The 14,093-nt window shown below is 41.9% G+C and overlaps 1 protein-coding gene across 2 annotated transcripts in view; it reads left to right on the plus strand.

The window, feature by feature from the left end:
* SHLD2 (shieldin complex subunit 2) overlaps positions 1 to 14,093 on the plus strand; it is an 88,056-nt gene that overhangs the window by 10,645 nt on the left and 63,318 nt on the right. Inside the window, exon 2 of one of the 2 annotated variants that reach the window (XM_071069879.1) lies at positions 13,074 to 13,196. The exons of the other annotated variant lie outside the window; for it this stretch is intronic. The gene's annotated coding sequence lies outside the window, so the exon portion shown is untranslated. The remainder of the gene's footprint in view (positions 1 to 13,073; positions 13,197 to 14,093) is intronic. 2 annotated transcript variants of the gene reach the window in all.

Here is a 14,093-nt window from a genome sequence, read left to right on the forward strand (position 1 = left end):
TCTCAAAAAAAAAAAAAAAAAAAAAAGAGAAAAAAGAAAAAAAGAAAATAATATGGTACTGTGCTATGGGATAACAGGGAATACCTACTTTATATTGGGTGTTCAGAGAAGGCCTTGAAAAGAAGAAACATTTAAACTGAAATTAAAGGCTGAGTTGAAGCAACCTATTAAAGAGCTATGGGAAAGGCATCCTAAGTGAAGGAAATGGTGTGTGGAAAAACTGTGATACAGAAAAGACCTCGACATGTTTTAGGAATGGACAGAATCCAATGTGACTGTGGTTGTCCTAGTGGAGAATGTTGTGATTTTGGACAGGTGGATAAGCGTCAGATCACATAGGCAAGTGCTTTACATTTTACCTTTTGTGCAGTGGAAAACCCAATTGGAAGTATAGTAGGCATAAATTGTGTAGACTATATACTTAAATATACAAAGATGTAATTTTCTTTTTTTTTTTGGAGGCAGTCTCACTCTGTCACCAGGCTGGAGTGCAGTGGTGCAGTCTCGGTCACTGAAACCTCTGCCTCCTGGGTTCAAGCAATTCTCATGCCTCAACCTTCCAAGTAGCTGGAATTGCAGGTGCATGTCATCACACCTGGCTAATTTTTGTTTTTTGCTTTTTTGATATGGAGTTTCGCTCTTGTTGTCCAGAGTGCAATGGTGCGATCTCGGCTCACCGCAACCTTCGCCCCCCAGGTTCAAGCCATTCTTCTGCCTCAGCCTCCCGAGTAGCTGGGATTACAGGCATGCGTCACCACACCAGGCTAATTTTGTGTTTTTAGTAGAGGCGAGGTTTCTCCATGTTGGTCAGGCTGGTCTCGAACTCCCGACCTCAGGTGATCCGCCCGCCTTGGCCTCCCAAAGTGCTAGGATTACAGGCACGAGCCACTGCGTTCGGCCTGATTTTTGTATTTTTTAGTGGAGATGGGATTTTGCTATGTTGGCCAGGCTGGTCTCGAACCCCTAACCTCAAGTGATCCACTGCCCCTTGGCCTCCCAAAGTGCTGGGATTACAGGCTTGAGCCACCGTGCCCGGCCTAGAGATGAGGTCTTACTATGTTGCTTAGGCTGGTCTCCAACTCCTGGGCTCAAGTGACCCTCCCCCCCTGACCTCTTAAAGTACTGGGATAACAGGTGTGAGCCATTGTGCTTGGCCAACTTTATTTCTAAATAACTAAAATTTCCTTAGCTCTGTTTCTACTAGTTAATAGAGAACAATCCTGCTAAACAATCTTGCCACTTTAGGATAAAAAGTCAGTAGCTTCTGGTTTAACTAAATTAATTGCATGTTAATCTAAACCCTTCTAAATACTTTGTCCTTTGGATAAATATTCAGTTTCCTCACATAGCCCACCCCTTCCCTTTTTTTTTTCCTGTGGTAGATGGTATCGGTAGAGAAATCTTATAATTTTTCCTGGCATTAAGGGAGAGTCATATTATCTTTGTGCCATCCTCTGTCCTTCTGAGCCATTGCGAATGACTGGCTTGGTCTTGAATGGGATTGTCTGCTTCCGCCACTTCTGAGGATGATGTCCCTGCTACTACTGTAGCCTCTGGGGAACACATCTGTGCATGCTGGGTCCTCCTTAATCCCAGGCTCTTTGGGTTATACTGGCCCAATGGAGAGTGCTGATATGCTTGGGACTCTTACAAAGCAGCTTTTCAGGAATATAGTTTGGGCATGTCATTGGCTATTATGCCTTTAGCAAGGCATGATATTGTATTAGGTGCAAGGTTTTGCTAAATGGCTACAGTCCCTGGACCATAACTTGGGAAAGGGAAAGACAATTATTTCCCATTCTGGGTCTCTCCCCACAAACACTGGAGATTTTTCTTACCCTTCCACAAATAAGATTTTTTTTTTTTTTTTTTTTTTTTTGAGACAGTTTCATTCTTGTTGCTCAGGCTGGAGTATAATGACTCGATCTTGGCTTACTGCAGCTTCTGCCTCCTAGATTCAAGCGATTCTCCTGCCTCAACCTCCCGAGTAGCTAGGATTACAGGCGCTTCTACTGTGCCTGGCTAATTTTTTGTATTTTGGTAGAGACAGGGTTTTGCCATGTTGCCAGGCTGGTCTCGAACTCCTGGCCTAAGGTGATCCACCCTCCCCAGCCTCCCCAAGTGCTGGGATTATAGGCGTGAGCCACCTCACCTGGCCCCTCAAATAAGATTTAGCTCCAGATAGGACAGGAGGTAAAAATTCTGAATTTACATCCACTCTTTCTTTTAACTTTTTTTTTCTTTGAACTCTTCCCCCAAGTTTTTATGTCATCTTGATCAGTGTGAGAGAACTGTACTTATGTCATCACCTGCCTTTCCTCTGTGCTGAAGTTTACACAACAAACTGTACCGTGAAAGTTTTCTTGGTTTGGTTGGTGATAGTTAAAATCACAGTTTTAGAGTTTGAAAAGCTGTCTTGGCCGGGTGCAGTGGTATGGTTCTGAGGGTTAATTTTTATATACACACATATAAACACACATACACATATTTGAGTTCAAAATGTATGTTACTACATTTTACAAAGGAATAAGTAATTTCAGAGATTCTATATCAATATTAAATCCTGGCTGGGTGCAGAGGCTCATGCCTATAATCCTAGCACTTTGGGAGGCTGGCACAGTTAAGATGACTTGAGCCCAGAAGTTTGAGACCAGCCTAGGCAACGTAGTGAGACCCTGTCTCTACAAAAATACAAAAATTAGCTGAGCATGGTGACACACGCCTGTAGTCCCAGCTACTCAGGAGGCTGAGGTGGGAGGATCACATGAGCCCAGGAGGTTGAGACTACATACGATTCTACCACTGCACTCCAGCCTGGGCAACAAGAGAGAGACCCTGTCCCTCAAAAAGAAAGAAAGAAAGAAAGAAAAAATAAATAAGAAGCTCTCTTTTGGCCAGGCACAATGGCTCATGCCTGTAATCCCAGCACCTTGGGAGGCTGAGGTGGGCAGATCACAAGGTCAGGAGTTCAAGAGCAGCCTGGCCAACAGGGAAACCCCATCTCTACTCAAAATACAAAAAATTAGCTGGAAGTGGTGGCAGGTGTCTGTAACACCAGCTACTCGGGAGGCTGAGGCAGGAGAATCACTTGAACCCGGGAGACGGAGGTTGCAGTGAGCTGAGATCGTGCCATTGCACCCCAGCCTGGGTGAAAAAAGGCTCTCTTTTCTCTTAAGCCTCTAGATCTTATAATTGAAATTCTTAGCTTTCAAGAATTATGATTTTAATGGATCAAAGACCTAAATATAAGAACTGAAACTATAAAATACTTAGAAGAAAATATAGGTTTAAATATTCATGAACTTGGATTAGGCAGGTTTCTTAAATATGACTCCAAAGGTGCAAAAGAACAAATAGATAAATTGGACTTTATTAAAATTAAATTTTGTGTGTGTGTGTGAGATGGAGTCTTGCTCTGTTGCCCAGACTGGAGTCAGTGGCGCCATCTTGGCTCGCTGCAACCTCCGCTTCCCAGCTTCAAGCGATTCTCCTGCCTCAGCCTCCTGAATAGCTGGGACTACAGGCATGCGCCACCACGCCTGGCTAATTTTTGTATTATTAGAAGAGACAGGGTTTCACCATATTGGCCATGCTGGTCTCGAACTCCTGACCGTGTGATCTGCCCACCTTGGCCTCCCAAAGTGCTGGGATTACAGGCGTGAGCCACCACGCCTGGCCCTTAAAATTAAATTTTTTTTTTTAAGTTTTTATTTTTTTGAGACAGGGTCTCACCATGTTGCCCAGGCTGGAGTACAGTGGTGCCATCATGGCTCACTGTAGTTTCAACCTCCCTAGACTCAATCTGTCCTCCCACCTCAACCTTCTGAGTAGCTGGGACTATAGGCATGTGCCACCACATCCCACTAAGTTTTGTAATTTTTGTATTATAGAAATGGGGGCCAGGCACAGTGCTCACTCCTGTAATCCCAACACTTTGGGAGACTGAGGTAGACGGATCACTTGAGGTCAGGAGATCAAGACCATCCTGGCTAACACAGTGAAACCCTGTCTCTACTGAAAATACAAAAAAATTAGCTGAGTGTGGTGGCGGGCCCCTGTAGTCCCAGCTACTTGGGAGGCTGAGGCAGGAGAATGGTGTGAACCGAGGAGGCAGCGGTTGCAGTGAGTGGAGATCGCACCACTGCACTCCAGCCTGGGCGAGAGAGCGAGACTCCGTCTCAAAAAAAAAAAAAAAGGACAAAGAATTTGAAGAGAGATTTCTCCAAAGAAAATGTGTGGATGGCCAAATAAACACATGAAAGGGTGTTCAACATCATTATTCATTAGGGAGATGCAAATAAAAATCACAGTGAGGCCAGGTGTGGTGGCTCATTGCCTATAATCCCAGCACTTTGAGAGGCTGTGTCAGGAAGATCACTTGAACCCAGAAGTTAGAGACCAAGCCTGGGCAACATAGGGAGATAGGCGTGGTGGTTCATGCCTGTAGTTCCAGCTATTCGAGAAGCTGTGGTGGGAGGATCTGCTTGAGCCTGTGTCGTTGAGGCTGCAGTGAGCCGTGATGGTGCCACTCCAGCCTGGGCAACAGAGCAAGACCCTATCTCTTAAATAATAATGATAATAATAATAATAGAGATACCAATTCACACCCACTAGAATGACTGTAATAACTTTAAAAATCTCAAAAAACCAAAACAAAACAAAACACACACACACAAAACAAAATCCCAACAACTGTTGATGAGGATGTGGAGAAATGGGAACCATTATAGGGTTCCTTACTGATAGGAATGTAAAATGGTACAGATGCTATGGGAAATAGTCTGGCAGTTCCTCAAAAAGTTAAATGTACAGTTGCCATATGACACAGCAGTTCCATTCCTAGGTCATCCCAAAAGAAATGACAACATATATCCATGCAAATACTTGTACATGAGTGTTAATAGCAACAATATTCATAATTGTAAAAGAGTGGTAACAATCTAAATGTAGATCAGCTGATAAATGGATAAACAATATGTGGTCTGGCCGGGCGTGGTGGCTCACACCTGTAATCCCAGCACTTTGGGAGGCTGAGGCAGGTGGATCACCTGAGGTCGGAAGTTCAAGACCAGCCTGACCAACATGGAGAAACCCCATCTCTACTAAAAATACAAAATTAACTGAACATGGTGGCGTATGCCTGTAATTCTAGCTACTTGGGAGGCTGAGGCAGGAGAATCGCTTGTACCGGGGAGGCAGAGGTTGGGGTGAGCTGAGATCATGCCATTGCACTCCAGCCTGGGCAACAAGAGCAAAACTTTTGTCTCAAAAAAACAAAACAAAAACAAAAACCAATATGTGGTCCATCCATACAATGGAGTATTATTCAGCCATAAAAAGGAATGAAGTACAGATTCATGCTGCAACATGGATAAACCTTAAAAACATGATGCTGAGTGAAAGAAGTCACAAAAGATCGCATATTGTATGATCCCACTTATATGAAATGTTCAGAACAGGAAATCCATAGAGATAGAAAAGAGATAAATGGTTTCTAGGAGATGGGGAGGGAGGCAATTAGGAGTGACTGTTAATAGATATGGGGTTCCTTTTAGGTAATAGAAATGTTCTGGAATTAGTGTAGATGGTTGCAATGTGAATACACTAAAAACTACTGAATTGTATACGTTGAAATGGTAAATTGTATACTATGTGAATTTTATCTCAATTTAAAAAAAATTATAGGCCAAGTGCAGTGACTCAAGCCTGTAATCCCAGGCTTTGGGAGGCCGAGGCGGGCAGATCACTTGAGGCCAGGAGTTCGAGACCAGCCTGGTCAACATGGCGAAAACCCGTCTCTACTAAAAAAACAAAAATTGGCTGGGTGTGGTGGTACATGGCTGTAATCCCAGCTACTGGGGAGGCTGAGGCACAAGAATTATTTGAATCCAGGAGGTGGAGCTTGCAGTGAGCCAAAATCACATCACTGCCCTCCAGCCTGGTCAACAGAACAAGACTGTCTCGAAAAAAAAAAGATAAATTATGGTATTTACTTTGGAATTAAATAATTAGTAACCTTTAGTAAGGTTTAGTAAAGGTTTAGTAACCTTTAGTTAACCCAGTTAACTTCTGTGTCTTATATTTGTCTTTGTACTGAAGGAGTTGAATGCCACTGACCCATAGAATGAGTTGCCAGAGAACTGGGGCAACATTCTCTTTGTGGGAAAGAGAATACTCTGTTATTACCTTAAAATTAGTTTCCCTCCGAGTATGAAACATATCAATTGAAGGGCTTTAAATAGTGAGTGATGTGTTTCAATTTATAGTTATATTATATTTACACTTGATCTTAGCCAAAAGGCTGAGAAGCGATTTTATATTATATTTATAAAGATCCCTTTAGCTTTCTTCTGGAGACTGGATTGGTAGGGACAAGGTGACATTGGTGAACTTGGTTAGAAAACCAGTCAAGCCCGTGTGCAATGGCTCACGCCTATAATCCCAGCACTTTAGTAACTACTGGAGTTATTAAAGCCAGAAACAAAGAGCCATACATGACTACTTACCTCTTCTCACCTCTCATATCAAACTATCTCCACAATATATTATGTCTATTCAATTATCTTCAGCTCACTACCATGTCATAATATAGCTATTGTTATTTCTTCCCTAGAGTACTGACTGGTTTTTTTGTTTGCTTTTTTTTTTTGAGACGGAGTCTGACTGGTTTTTTTTTTTTTTTTTTTTTGAGACGGAGTCTCACGCTGTTGCCCAGGCTGGAGTGCAGTGGCGCGATCTCAGCTCACTGCAAGCTCCGCCTCCCGGGTTCCTGCCATTCTCCTGCCTCAGCCTCCTGAGTAGCTGGGACTACAGGCGCCGGCCACCGCGCCCGGCTAATTTTTTGTATTTTTGGTAGAGACGGGGTTTCACTGTGGTCTCGATCTCCTGACCTTGTGATCCGCCCGCCTCGGCCTCCCAAAGTGCTGGGATTACAGGCTTGAGCCACCGCGCCCGGCCCTGACTGGTTTTTTTTGTTTGCTTTTTTTTTTGAGACGGAGTCTCGCTCTGTCACCCAGGCTGGAGTGCAGTGGTGCGATCTTGGCTCACTGCAACCTCCGCCTCTGGGGTCAAGTGATTCTCCTGCCTCAGCCTCCAGAGTAGCTGGTATTATAGGCACGGGCCACCATGCCTGGCTAATTTTTGTATTTTTAGTAGAGACGGGGGTTTCACCATGCTGGCCAGGCTGGTCTTGAACTCCTGACCTCAGGGGATCCGCCTGCCTGCCTCAGCCTCCCAAAGTGTTTGGATTACAGGCGTGAGCCACTGCGTCTGGCATAAGTCATATTTAAAACAATGGGAATGGGTAGGAACACCTAGGGATAGAGTGTGGGAAATAGAATAGGGCCCAGAATACAGCTATGCCAAATTTCACATGTACAGGTTAGATAGTGGAGGATAAGGAGTGGGTCAGTTCTGTTGAGAATGCCCTGAAAGTTTGAATAATGATAAGCACGTCCATTTTAACATAATGAGGTAGTGGTGACATTGTAAAAGGAGTTTCATTGTAGTGGTAGTCAAATTGTCATGGGTTAAAACGTGAATTGGGTATGAGGAAGTGGAATATACAAAGATAGTTTTCTGAAAGTTTTACTTGGAAGAGGACAAAAAATTGAGACTAGTTAGTTTGAGGAGGATGAAAGGTCAAGAATTCTAAGCTAGTGATACAAATTTCGTCAACATCGATGAATTGGTAACGTAAACACATTAATCCTGGGATGGATGTGAGAAGAGCAAAGAAAGGAGCCCTGGGGAAATATCAGTTCTAAAGGCTGAGTAGAGAAGGAACCAGTGATCTGAGAGTTAGAAGGAGGAGTAGGAATTATCATAGAAACTTTAAGCTTCTTGAGGGCTTGTGACTGTGTGTGTCATGTTCATCATTTTATCTGAAGTTCTTATCAACCAAGTAGCTTTCAGTAAATATTTATTAAACGAAGACATAAATTTTAAGAGCCATCTGCAATGCCAAATGTAACCCACAGTTGAATGAATATGAGGACAGGGAAGTGTCCCTTGACTTTGGTGTTAAGCAGCTGATTGCCACCTTCTGTAGAACAGCTTCAGTGGAGCCTCCATGATAGAGATAAATGCCAGGTTGCTGAGGACTAAGCATGGAAAGTTGTTGAGAGTGGACAGTAAGTACAGATATTCTTTTCAGAAAGCTTTGCTCTTTTTGAAGCTTCGCTCATAGAAATGAGATAGTAGGTAGAGGGGCAGGCTGTGTCTGGATGAGAGACTTCAGCGTGTTTATATGCTAAATGGAAAAAGGAAGAAGGAAGGGAGAAGTTGAAGATGTAGAAGAAAGGAGGTGTGTGTGATTGATTATACATTGTCTTTGAGGTTAGAGAGAATGGAGTGAAGATACTGGGTTGCAGTACAAATGAGAATACAGTTTCCACTGAAGTAGGAATATAGGAACAATGGATGGTGCAGATGGGGAAGTGTTTGGTTGGCAAGTGAGAATTTGGGATATCAACACTTTTTTCAGTGAAATGGGGATAAGGTCATCCACTGAGATTATAGTGGGGAGGAGATGATGATTGTAGGGGACTGTTTGAGGAGAAAAGGAGAATTTCAAGAAAGCCTCTGAGGGAAGTGAGAGGGCAAGCTGAGTGGGAATACTTAGAAAAAATGGAATCATGGGTTTTTCACGGCTGTCGTATATATATTTGTATGAATGATTTCCTTCTTCTCTCAGGGCTCAGTAACCTGGGTGAGCACACAATTGAACAGTTGGATTGATCTTGGCCTGGGTTTTATGTGTCAGGGTGACAGGGTAAGGAGGCAAGAGATTTCAGTAGTGAGAGTGTTTGAAGTGGTGGGCCATTGAGTCTAGGCTGAATAGGGAACAAATGAAACCAGAAGGTGGCTGCTGGGAAATAAAGTGGTTGGTGTTCAAGACTGGATAGTGGAATTGAAGATTGAACGGGAGGAGCAGTTGCTGGTTATGACAGAATACAGGATTCAGCTATGGTGTGGGTTTATGAAGTAGAGACAACGTTCCCAAGTCTTTAGTGAACATCAGAGAGTGTCATCTATTAGAACTTTAGCTCCAGTTGGGCAAGGTGGCTCATGCCTGTAATCCCAGCACTTTGGGAGGCCGAGGTGGGCGGATTACCTGAGGTCAAGAGTTTGAGACCAGCCTGACCAACATTGAGAAACCCAGTCTCTCTTAAAAATACAAAATTAGCTGGGCGTGGTGGCACTTGCCTGTAATCCCAGATACTTGGGAGGCTGAGGCAGGAGAATCACTTGAACCTGGGAGGTGGAAGGTTTCGATGAGCTGAGATTGCGCCTTTGCACTCCAGCCTGGGCAACAAGAGTGAAACTCCATCTCAAAAAAAAAAAAAAGAAAAAAAAAGAAAGAACTTTATCTCAAAGGCAGGTGGTAGCAGATAAGAGGTAGGGAAAATTTGGTGAAGAAAAATTCAATTTTTAAAAACGTTTTAGGCTGGGCATGGTGGCTCATGCCTATAATCCCAGAACTTTGGGAGGCCGAGATGGGCAGATGGCTTGAGCCCAGGAGTTTGAAACCAACCTGGGCAACATGGCAAAACTTTGTTTCTACAAGAAATTAGTCAGGTATGGTGGCTTGCACCTGTAGTCCCAGCTACTTGAAAGGCTGAGGTGGGAGGATCGCTTGAGCCCAGGAAGTTGAGGCTGCAATGAGCTGTGATTGTGCCATTGCACTCCAACCTGGGCAACAGAGGGAGACCCTGTCACAAAAAACCCAAAAAAACAAAAAACAACATTTTATTTTGGTGATGGAATTCTCTATTGTTTTGAAGAGTTTTGTTTCTTTTAAAGACATTAACCAGTTTTCTCGAGGGATATTCTATGAAAAAGTGGGTTCCATTACCCAGTAAGTTTGAGAAACTGCAAACTCTATCCCCTTGGTAATTCACAATGAACATCAACTTAGATTAATAAAGGCTCTGGGAAATGATGTTACTATTAATGATTTAACATTTATTGAGCACTGTCTAAGGCTCTGTTCTAAGGCTCCCACATGCATTACTGTTTCCAGTCTCTACAGCAACTCTGTCTCATTTAAGTCACATGGCTAAGCTAGAATGGAAGAGCTGGGATTCAAACCCAGAAAGACTTGCCCCATAGGGCTCTCAAGCCTATAACCAGTATGGAAACAGGCTTAACATTAAATCCAGCATTTCCCCTTCTTGTTTGGTTATGGAATCTTATTATCTTTTAGTATTTATAGAGAGATTAGTCAGTTGTCCACGGCATGGACCCTGGGAAGTGTTGCCTGAGTCAGTTTACACTGGTGACTACAGTCCTTTAAATAACATTGTTTTAGACTATGACTAGTTTTTTCTAACTTGGTTCTCTGTTGTTAATACTTAAATGTTATATTTATTTTTCTGTTTGAGAGCCTTGTATTTTGACTTCAAGGCATTTTATATTCCCTTTCACAATGACCTTCCCAGGAATCAAAGATATTGTCACCACCACACATTACATTTGAGGTACTAAAACAGTTTGTAATCCAAATAGCTATTTCACTTTCCTTTCTCTGGTCTAAGATTATCTTGTTGTAATTTGTTTTGTAAATTTAGAGACAGGGTCTTGCTATGTTATCCAGGCCAGTCTCAAACTCCTGAGTAGCTGAAAATATAGGCATGTGTCACCTCAACCAGTTTATTGTAAAATGTTAATGTTTAGAGATCTTGGAGATCATCCATCTTTTATTTTTAACATTATTTATTTAGTTTTGCAGGTAAAGAAAATGACAGCTGTGTAGTGCTGTGGAAATTATAGTAATTCGTATCCAAGCTTGAATGTCAGCTCCGCCTCTTTACTATAGCTGTGGCCTTAGAAAAGCTACTTCATTTCTTGAAACTTGTTTCTTCCTCTAAAAAGATGAGGATATCTTGCAGGGTGGCTATGAAAATTAAATAAGACAGTTCATACAGTATCTGGCACGTGGAAAGTTCTCAATGTTGATTACCCATTTTTTTCCACTTAAGGAAATAGTCTCAATCCTATACCATGAATGAATTATGAAGATAGTTGGAGAGGAAACACCACTTTTAAATGTGAACTGTCTCAGTCTTGTGCTGACATCAGCTACATTTCTGGTAAAGTGATGATGTCATGATACAGGTTGTATTAAGAGTTAAAACCAGTTTCCTTCTGGCTTTCCAACTGAATAATAAGCAAAACCTTCCTGGGCAAACATAGACCTATTTATTGGCTCACTTATTATTAATGTTAAACTAGATTTGGTGCTGACATCTCCTGTTCTTGTTTTAAAATTTCACTGTTGTCATTTAAAATCTGACAGACCTTCAGAAGCTTCATAGATTGCTTAATGGTTTAAATCATCTCTAGAACATGGGAAGTATCTTTTCCAAAGTGGTGTTCTCCATCTGTCAGTATGTTCAAAATCATGTATATAGGACAGAATTGCTTATATTTTCACATTTACTACTGGATGCCTGTTTGGTTTTCATAGCAATCAACTTTTGGAGTTTATGGGCAGCACTTAACGTATATATGTAACCTCAGCATGGATAATTATTTAAAATAAGATTATTGAAAGAAAAATCTATAGGAATTTTTCAGTTTCACAACAACTCCCAAAGCGAAGAAAAAATAGGTTGTTTTGAGCTGTATGTGATGGGATTTCTAATATTCTATTCAAAATGCCCTCTAGTAAGCACTAGTAATATGTATTAATGAGCTGAATTTGATTTCCAATTCCAACTCTGTCACTTGCAACTTCTGTAACCTTGAAGGCTTCTCTACGTTTCAGTTTCTTCATATGTAAAAGAGATTACCAATATTTCCCTCCCAAGGTTGCTGTAACAGTGAAGTGTCAAGGTTTTTAATATAGCCAGCACAGTCTGTGGCACATAGTAGGCACATAACCATTGCTTGTTTCTTCCAGACATCTCACTGCATTTTTCAGTAATATTCTTTTCAAGTATGTTCTTCTTTCTCATTCCTTAACATTTAGAAGCTGTATTCAAGAGAGAATATTAATGTTTGCCAAGTAAACTGAAAATATTTCCTTTGCAGCCCACACTTGAGTGTTTTAGGCCGGGCACGGTGGCTCACGCCTGTAATCCCAGCACTTTGGGAGGCTGAGGCGGGCAGATCACATGAGGTCAGGAGTTCGAGACCAGCCTCAACATGGAGAAACCCCATCTCTACTAAAAATACAAAATTAGCCGGGCATGGTGGTGCATGCCTGTAATCCCAGCTACTTGGGAGGCTGAGGCAGGAGAATTGCTTGAATCCAGGAGGTGAAGGCTGTGGTGAGCCAAGATCGTATCATTGCACTCCAGCCTGGACAACAAGAGTGAAACTCCATCTCAAAAAAAAAAAAAAAAAAAGTGTTTTAGCAAAAAATGATTTTATGTATGATATACCTTGGTTTAAATCCTGGCTTTTTAGTTTTAATTTTTTATTTTTTGAGACAGGCCTTGCTCTGTGGCCCAGGCTGGGGTGCAGTGATGTGATCTCTGCTCACTGCAACCTCCGCCTCCCAGGCTCAGGTGATTCTCCCACCTCAGCCACCTGAGTAGCTAGGACTAGAGGTGTGCTCCACTATGCCTGGCTAATTTTTCTATTTTTGGTAGAGACAGAGTTTCATCATGTTGCCCAGGCTGGTCTCAAACTCCTGGGCTTAAGCAATCCACCAGCTTTGGCCTCACAGTGTTGGGATTACAGGTGTGAGCCACTGAGCCCATCCTGAATCCTGGCTTTTGAATGTACTAGTGTGATCTTAGGCAAGTTACTTAACCTACCCGTAAAGTATTATGAGGCTAAAGTGAGTAATGATATGTAGAAAACATCTAGTTCATTGTCTGGTTTGTATATTCCCAAATAAATGTTATTATTTTAAATGGCAACTGTTGTTTAATTTAATAATTCATATAATTCATGGCTTTTGAGAGCCTGCTCTACTCAAAACCCATTAAGAGCAGGCAGGAACATTGTGAATGAATGTTGGGCATATTATTTTGCAAGTGACTGAATTTGGCCTTGCCTATAATCAGGTTCAGCAAAAGTGATATTTTCTTTCTTTCTTTTTTTTTTTTAAATTGAGACAGAGTCTCGCCCTGATGGCCAGACTGGAGTGCACTGGCGTGATCTCGGCTCACTGCATCCTCCACATCCTAGGTTCAAGTGATTCTTCCACCTCAGCCTCCCCTCCCAAGGAGCTGGCATCACAGGTATGTGTCACCATGCCTGGCTGATTTTGTATTTTTAGTAGAAATGGGGTTTCACCATGTTGGTCAGGCTGGTCTTGAACTCCTGACCTCCAGTGATCCGCCTGCCTTGGTTTCCCAAAGTTCTGAGATTATAGGCGTGAGCCACTGCACCTGGCCAAAAGTGGTATTTTCTGTTGCATTTGAGGTAAAAGAAATTGATGGGCTTGTTATTGCATTTGGTGTGGCCTTTTTTTTTTTCTTGTTGTGTTTCTCCACTGACTGTCAAAACAAACAAACAAATAAACAAAAAATGCTACAATCATGAGTGCCACAAGAGAGATTCCCGATTCTTGAGTGCTACAGGAGACCAAGGTACATTTTGGTATCTAAAAAGTTTTTCATCTTCTGCTGATCTTGTTTATTAGAAATAAATATGTTACTCTCCTGTATTAAAATTTAACACAATATTGGCAAGCTAAATTTAATCAAATATTCTGCCCATTTTAAAATTCACTTCCTAGCCTGTCCATCCTTCCTTATTTTGTTGTTGTTGTTCGATTTTGTTTCGTTGTATGCTTCTAGCAGCCTGAAGCCATGGTTTTTAGTTTCTGTCTATGGTGATAAGTGGAAAGGAGGGATGAGGAAGGGGCTTTACTGGCCCAACCAGAAATAGAAACTAAGAACCCAGGAGTATATTCTCTCCCTTGGACACCCAACACTATATAAAATTGATTCCTGCCCAGGCAGACTAAGAAGCATGGAAAGCTGGTGCTAAGAGTGTTATGAGAATTCCTAATAAATAGAAAAGCTCAAGGATTGACATTATAGAAAAAGGTTTCATTTTGAAATGTTTATAATGTACTTATCAAGTTAATAATAAGGTGTTTTTATTTTTTGTTTGTTTATTTTTGTCTTTGA

The sequence above is a fragment of the Macaca nemestrina genome, chromosome 9, assembly GCF_043159975.1.
Source record: "Macaca nemestrina isolate mMacNem1 chromosome 9, mMacNem.hap1, whole genome shotgun sequence".
Taxonomy (NCBI): Eukaryota; Metazoa; Chordata; class Mammalia; order Primates; family Cercopithecidae; genus Macaca; species Macaca nemestrina.